The 7,275-nt window shown below is 38.4% G+C and overlaps 1 protein-coding gene across 4 annotated transcripts in view; it reads left to right on the top strand.

Annotated features, from left to right (window-relative positions):
• The window catches only part of LOC106875435 (alpha-mannosidase 2), a 473,174-nt gene that overhangs the window by 402,172 nt on the left and 63,727 nt on the right, over window positions 1–7,275 (top strand). The window lies entirely within an intron of this gene.

Raw genomic sequence — 7,275 nt, 5'->3', positions numbered from 1 at the left:
TATATTTATGTATGTGTATATATTTATGTATGTGTATATATTTATGTATGTGTATATATTTATGTATGTGTATATATGTGTGCGTGCTCTTGTACACATGTATGAAGCTGTGTCTATGTACGTATACATATATACTCATTCATAACACACACTCTAACTCCTATACGCACACATACTCACACTCACACATTGTCTATCTGAATGACTTTATTTGCTGATTTCGTCTGCTAGTTGTTTCCATAGCAACAGGCAAAATCTGAAGGTAAATCCAGAGAAACCTATTCAAATATTTGCTGAAGATTTACATCTAGAGTTGTTTGGACACCACCACCGACTAATACTACTACTACTACTTCTAATACTACTACTACTACTACTTCTACTACTACTACTACTAATAATAATGATACTAGTAATAATAATGATAATAATAATAATAATCAAAATCAAATTCGCTGATGTGGCCGATGACAGCGCCGCCTGACTGGCACTTGTGCCAGTGGAACGTTAAATGCACCATACAAATGTGATCCATGCCAGGGCTGCTGACTGGTTCCTGTGCCGGTGGCACATAAAGAGCACCATTCGAACGAGGTCGTTACCAGTGTCACCTTACTGGCACTTGTGCTGATGGAACATGAAAAACAACCTATAAGCCAGGTTGCTGCCAGTGCCGCTAGGCGGGCTCCTGTGCAGGTAGTGCATACAAACACCATTTGAGTGTAACTTCCTGACTGGCCCTCGTGCCGGTAGCATGTAAAAGCACCCACAACCCTCTTGGAATGGTTGGCATTAGGAAGGGCATCCAGCTGTAGAAACTCTGCCAGATCAGAATGGAGCCTGGTGCAGCCTTCTGGCTTGTCAGTCCTCAGTCAAACCGTCCAACCCATGCCAGCATGGAAAGCGGACATTAAATAATGATGATGATGATGATGAATAAATGATGATTTCTATTATTGGCCACAAGGGCCCAAGAGATAGAGGACCATAATATCAAAGGACTAGATACAACACATAAAACAGGAATAATAATAATGTTAATAATAATATCAAAATTAAAAGAAGAGTGCCATTTGCTATCTCGTGAACAATATTTCGACATCTTGCGTGTCTTCCACTGGTTCAAAAAATAAATTTGTCAATCTACTTCATTTTCGTTTATAGAGAAAGGATTGAGGTAACTCCTCCTTAAGATATAGTCAAAATTAAAAGAAGAGTGCCATTTGCTATCTCGTGAACAATATTTTGACTCCTCTTCAGGAGGAGTTACCTCAATCCTTTCTATATAAATGTTAATAATAATAGTAATAATAATAATAATAGATGGAATGCTCCTTGTTATGTGGTGGAGTGGGGGTGGTTATTAGTAGCTGGCAGGGGATGTTCTAAGGGATATGTTGGATATCATTTAGACTGGTCACCTTCTAGCATGCAAACCCATCATCAAAGACATCCTAGCTGTGACCTTTGACCTTCTTGTCATTTTTTACTCTTTCCATCTCATTGGCAAGTAACACTGAATCATACTGTACCATATGTATTTTTATAAGTGAAGTGAAATGTCACTTCAGAGAAATTTTGTTACTATTTCTTACTCTTTGGCTCCAGTTCATCCTTCACTGAGCTGACCTAGTATCAAAGAAGGCTTTGGTTGGCCCGTGGCTATAACAGAAGGTGCAATGCAGTGAGACTGAACTCAGAACCATGTGGTTTGGAAGCAACCTTCTTACCACACAGCCATGCCGACGATGCCTATTTGTTCCAAAAAAAATGACAAACAATTAAGCACGAGGCTAAATTACCAAATTTCGGAAATGAAATGAGGCCATAAAAATAAGAGGATGTAAAAGAAAAATAACAAAAAAAACTCTATAAAACCTAATAAAAAGAAAATAATGAACATCTTCATTTACTCGTAGAAAACTCCAAAATAGATCAAAGTGGAAACTGATTGAACACCTAAAGTTACTTTAACGTATGACCATTTAAAGTAGACTCAATTAGTTGCATAACCCATCCTTTTCAAGATTAAAGCAGTTTTTTGAATATTAAATTTGAGTGAATGTAGCACGAAAGCTTACATTAACTGAATCAAAAATTATCTTGCAGAAGATAGAAAAGTTTAACTTTACATAAGTTATTAAAGAAATATTGTATCCATTGAATAAATGTTAAATTAAAAATTGAAATCTAAAATTAATAAAATTAGTAATTTTTTTGTACTTAGAAACAAAATTGCTTCTAGCAGATCCTCTTTCTTTATAAAATTCCTTAAATCTGATTTAATTATTTTCAGTGCACTAACCATTCTTATAAGTGGAAGTGTATGGCTAAATGGTTAGGGTGTTGGAATCTTGATGGTATAAGGTTGTGGTTTTGATTTCTGGTTCGGGCAATGCATTGTGTTTTTTGTGCCAAAATTCCTTAAATCTGATTTAATTATTTTCAGTGCACTAACCATTCTAAGTGGAAGTATATGGCTAAATGGTTAGGGTGTTGGAATCTTGATGGTAAGGTTGTGGTTTTGATTTCTGGCTCGGCAATGCGCTGTTTTTTGTGCCAAAATTCTTTAAATCTGATTTAATTATTTTCAGTGCACTAACCATTCTTATAAGTGGAGGTGTATGACTTAATGGTTAGGGTGTTGGAATCTTGATGGTAAGGTTGTAGTTTTGATTTCTGGTTCGGGCAACACGTGTTTTTTGTGCCAAAATTCCTTAAATCTGATTTAATTATTTTCATGCCGAACCACTGGAGTATGATGCAGTCAACTGGATGCCCTTCCTAATGCCAACCATATTTATAGCATTGTTCCGATGATTTTTTTTTTTTTTTATACCATGAACTCTAGTGAAGTTGCCATGCAGCTTGCAAGACTGTAAACCTGGACGGGGAGCAGCTTCAAGAGATTAAAGGCTAAAGTTTGATAGAAAAGGGCCGGAACCAGTTTCTTGTTGGGAGCTACATAACAACTCACACTTCAGGAGAGAATGGATGGGAGTGATAAGATAGAGCAGGAAACGGAATCGGTCATACTTTTAGTATCTACAAAGCCAGGGCACTCTAACACCGCACACCCCTGTCTCACATTGGATTGGCTAATGTAGTGTTTGATACATGCGCAGAGTGCACCAGACTAAAACGAAAGAAATAAAAAAGGAGACCATGACAGTTGGTCTTTGAATGAAATTATCTGTGGATCACATCAATTTTGGTGAGCTGGCAGAAATGTTAGTATGCCAGGCGAAATGCTTAGCGGTATTTCATCTGTTACATTCTGAGTTCCAATTCCGCCGAGGTCAACTTTGCCTTTCATCCTTTCGGTGTTGATTATATAAGTACCAGTTAACCACTGGGGTCGATGTAATCGACTTAATCCCTTTGTCTTTCCTTGTTTGTCCCCTCTATGTTTAGCCCCTTGTGGGCAATAAAGAAATAAATTTATGATTTTGCAATGGATCTACTCTGATAAAGAGGAACTTGGACTAAATTACAACCACTACAATAGTAACTGTTTTGACGGCTACTACTACCACTACCACCACCACTACTACTACTACAAATGATGATGGTGATGGTGATGGTGATGGTGATGGTGATGGTGATGGTGATGATGATGGTGATGGAGATGATGGAGATGGAGATGGAGATGGAGATGGAGATGATGATGATGATGATGGAAATGATGGAGATGATGATGATGGAGATGATGATGATGATAACAGTAATATGTTTGAAGCTTTGAAGTGTAAATCTTTTTATCAATAATTGTACCAGACGAAATCCAGAAGAGAAAAGTTTATTACATATTTTTTTTTTTAATTGAGAAATTATCCTTTTTAGCAAGTAATGTGGATATTATGTGCTTAACCCAGCTGGGTTTGAGACATCACATGCTGTGTGAGTCATGAGTTATGGGGGGGGAAAATAACCGACAATCAGTTATATCTAAAAACTAAATGCATTATCAATAATTGTTAAGTACACAGTATTAGATTTTGTTTTTAGATATTTGTGGATGGATTATATATATATATATATATATATATACACACACGCACACACACACACACACACACACACACACACACACACACACACATACATATAGTTAATATGGCTTCTTTTTTTTTCCCTATGTTACGAAACAAGCCCTTTTCAGCTGCAAAGCTTAAAAATGTATATACAGAAACCTTTATCGATACAAAAGATTCGAAGCAACATGTGACTCCTTATTTTACCTTCCTTTCTACCATTCTCACTTTTGTTGTATATGTTTATATAAATTATATATGCCAAACTCGCTTTTAGAACATGTATGCCAATGTAATTCCAGTCGAATTATGACACGGGAACATTTATTTTGTGAAAGCGTGTTTTCATATCTAGATTTTTTTGTACATTTAGCTACATGGAATAAAATTATTCTCCACTTACATTAAAAGTTGTTTTAATTACACAATTAATGGAAACACACACACACACACATTCATTAACATTGTTTTAATGTCCACTTTACCGTGCTTGCATGAATCAGAGGAATTTGTTGATAGATTTTCTACAGCTGGATGCCTTTACTGTCGCCAACCCTTCTCAGTCTCCAATATAACCCTGTGCCTAGACATGCTTTGGCTGAATATTAGAAATAAATGACATTACTTGAATGACGGTGAAAGTAATTTGCAGCTGTCATTGTGCCATGTCAAAGCAAGGAGACCTCAATGTACACACATTCATGCCTGTGTGCTTCTTTCAGTTTTCATTTACCAAATTCTCTCGCATGGCTTTGTCTGGCCTGGAGCTATAGAAGACATTTGCCCAATGTGCCATGTAGTAGGACTGAATTCAAAATTGTGTGGTTAGGAAGCAAACTTCTTAACCATGCAGCCACATAGGTGTTGCATTTATTTATGTATTACTCTTTTACTTGTTTCAGTCATTTGACTGTGGCCATGCTGGAGCACTGCCTTTAGTTGCGCAAATCGACCCCATGACTTATTCTTTGTAAGCCCAGTACTTATCCTATCAGTCTCCTTTGCTGAACTGCCAAGTTACAGGAACATAAACACACCAGCATCGGTTGTCAAGCCATGTTAGGGGGACAAAATCAGACACACAAACATATACACACACACATATATATATATACATAGATACGACTGGCTTCTTTCAGTTTCCATCTACCAAATCCACTCACAAGGCTTTGGTCGGCCTGAGGCTACAATAGACACTTGCCGAAGGTGCCATGCAGCGAGACTGTACCCGGAACTATGTGGTTGGCAATCAAGCTTCTTACCACACAGCTACATATTCACCTATGTCTGTATGTGCACGCATGCGTGTATGTCTTTGTCTGTTTTTGCCCCCAATCACTCTGTTCCCTCACCATCACTTGACAAGTAAAGTATCAAGTACTGGGATTGATTGATTCGATTAAAATTCTGCAAGGCACAGCCTAATGGCTGAATAAATAAAGGACAAAAGTAGCACTGACCACATGTGTAGAGAAAGAATTAGGTTAACACCCATATTTACATAGCAACACAATATCCCGATTGCTTTCTGTCATTTTAACATCCTTTTTGCATGCATTAATGCATCAGATGAAAAGTGTTGAAACAGATTTTCTATGCCTAGATGCTCTTCCTGTCACTAACCCTCACCTACTTGCAAGCAAGGTAATATTTTCCCAGGTGGTGAGCTGGCAGAAACGTTAGGAAAATTTTGGGCCTTGTGCCTAGAGTAGAAAAGATAATTTAAAGGCTGCATGTTGGCAGAAACGTTAGCACGCCGGACGAAATGCTTAGCGGTATTTCGTCTGCCATTATGTTCTGAGTTCCAATTCCGCCGAGGTCGACTTTGCCTTTCATCCTTTCGGGGTCAATTAAATAAGTACCAGTTATGCACTGGGGTCAATGCAATCGATTTAATCCCATTGTCTGTCCTTCTTTGTCCCCTCTATGTTTAGCCCCTTGTGGGCAATAAAAAATAAGAAACATTAGCATGCAGGGCGAAATGGTTAGTGGTATTTTGTCTGTCTTTGTTCTGAGTTCAAATTTCACTGAGGTCGACTTTGCCTTTCACCCTTTTGGGGTCGATATATTAAGTACCAGTTACATACTGCTGTCGATCTAATTGACTGGCCCTGCTCCCCAAAATTTCAGGCCTTGTGCCTAGAGTAGAAAAGAATATTTCCCCATGACCTAGGAACACAACAGATTATCTATGGCTGGATGCTCTTCCTGTTGCTAACCCTTGTTTTCATAGTTGCAAATGGATGACACCATTTCTATAATGGAAGCGATGACCAAGACCTTTGGCATTATGTTCTGCTTGAGAAGAAGACCCCCTCAAGCCAAGCAAAATCGCAGTCGTGACGGATACGGTGTCATGCAAATTGGCACCCATGCCAGCAGCATGTAAAAGCCACCCATAAGACTCTTGGAATGGGTGGTATTAGGATGGGCATCCAGCCATAGAAAACCATTCCAAATCAGACTGGAGATTGGCACAAACTTCCAGCATGCCAGCCTGTGCCAGCATGGACAACAGGCGTTAAATGATGATGATGTTCGTTTACATTTAGTGTGATGTTAAGGCAAAGATACACACACACACACACACACACGCACACGCGCACGCACTCACAGTTTTCAATTAAACTATGCGTCTGATCGGTCATGAACCACAACTTAGAGTGGTCACCAGTCCCGAAGTGAACGGTGATAAGAAGTGTATGTATATGTGTATATATATATATATATATATATATATATACATACACACACATGCATACCACCACGTGGCTTAGTGGTTAGGGTGTTGCTCAGGTGATCTACCATGTGTGATTTCAATTTCTAGGCTGGGTGATGTGTTGCTCTCGAGCAAAACACTTCATTTTGCGTTGCTCTGCGATCATTTTGTCACCTGACCTATGGTTACACAGTATATCTGTTCAGGTGATGTCAATTTGATGGAGAGAGTGAGCTGATGTGTGGTACAGGTATTTGATTACTATAAACGAATCATTTGCTGAACGCTCGTATATCGTCTTCGACAGGAGAGTCCGTCATGTTTGCTTGTATGTGTGCATGTCCATTTCCTTCTCTTGACAGGATGTGATAGTTCCAGTTCCAAGTACAGTGTGATCTCAAATATAAATGACCCTCCCTCCCCACCCCCACTATTTGCATCTAAAAAGCAATAACGTATTTTATCCACACTATTTATTTTTTTGCTAGATCGTAACACCATTCTCTTCACAAATTTTAACTC

Source organism: Octopus bimaculoides, chromosome 6 (genome assembly GCF_001194135.2).
Source record: "Octopus bimaculoides isolate UCB-OBI-ISO-001 chromosome 6, ASM119413v2, whole genome shotgun sequence".
Lineage (NCBI taxonomy): Eukaryota > Metazoa > Mollusca > Cephalopoda > Octopoda > Octopodidae > Octopus > Octopus bimaculoides.
This window is presented reverse-complemented; position numbering and strand designations above follow the sequence as displayed.